The sequence below is a fragment of the Myotis brandtii genome, unplaced genomic scaffold (genome assembly GCF_000412655.1).
Source record: "Myotis brandtii unplaced genomic scaffold, ASM41265v1 scaffold546, whole genome shotgun sequence".
Lineage (NCBI taxonomy): Eukaryota > Metazoa > Chordata > Mammalia > Chiroptera > Vespertilionidae > Myotis > Myotis brandtii.
This window is the reverse complement of record NW_005370016.1, coordinates 3,554,582-3,555,467: the sequence shown is the minus strand read 5'-3', so window position 1 is coordinate 3,555,467 and position 886 is coordinate 3,554,582. Positions and strand designations below refer to the sequence as shown.

The 886-nt window shown below is 43.1% G+C and overlaps 1 protein-coding gene across 2 annotated transcripts in view; it reads left to right on the top strand.

Moving 5' to 3' along the window:
• The first annotated feature begins 6 nt into the window (after positions 1 to 6).
• Positions 7 to 886, top strand: part of CGGBP1 (CGG triplet repeat binding protein 1) — a 6,817-nt gene continuing 5,937 nt past the window's right edge. The window contains exon 1 of one of the 2 annotated variants that reach the window (XM_005878101.2): positions 7 to 366. The gene's annotated coding sequence lies outside the window, so the exon portion shown is untranslated. Of the gene's footprint in view, positions 404 to 886 lie in introns of both variants that reach the window. The other variant, XM_014549299.1, reaches the window with a different exon arrangement.

Genomic DNA, 886 nt, shown 5'->3' with positions numbered 1-886 from the left:
GGCAGCCGAGAAGGGAGCGGGTTGCGGAGTGTTGGGGTCCGCGTTGGGGTCGGGACTTGCGGTGTCGAGTTTCCTAAAGAGCGAGGTTTTAAAGACACCTGCGTGGTGGCGGTTGTTGGTGTCCCTGTTCACGTTTTCGCCCGCCCTTCTTTCTCTCCCTACCCCCATTTTTCCTTCCCATTTGTTTTGTGTTTTGCAGTAAAGGCATGACTTCTCCGCATCTCAGGGAAAACGGGGTGCAAGCCCAGAAACTATTTTCCCACCACCACTTGTTGAAACACGGATTTTGAAAGCGTCTCCGGTTGGAACCAACGGAAAGTGCCAGGATTTCATGCATCTCTGGTCTTGAGCTGGGACCCTTTACTAGTAAGTATCCAGACGAAAAAAACTGGAAACTACTCAGGTAAACATTTAAACTTGAAAAACGGATGACTTTTATTTTGCTCTAGTAAGTGATTTGCTGCTTCTGTTTTGTTAGCTAATTCCTGCTCTTAACTTCGTCCTCGCTTAAAATATCTTTATCTTCTTTTGAAAACACTTGTTCTTCAGGTCTGTAAACTCAAGCATCCTCTGCTGGGTAGATGTTTGCTTTTGCAGTAACACAAACAGACTTTTGAAAGTTACAAGACATTGGATGTGTAGGCCTTTCACATTATCACAAGTAATTGGGCATTTTATGCCTCAGAGAATAATGAACGTTTTTTAAAGTTTGAAATTAAACTATTTAAAGACAGAAGATTTTTCACATTGAAAGATTTAGGCATTACTGCTGGTGGGAATGCAGACTGGTGCAGCCACTATGGAAGACAGTATGGAGTTTCCTCAAAAAACTAAAAATGGAGCTCCCATTTGACCCTGTGATCCCACTTCTAGGAATATATCCCAA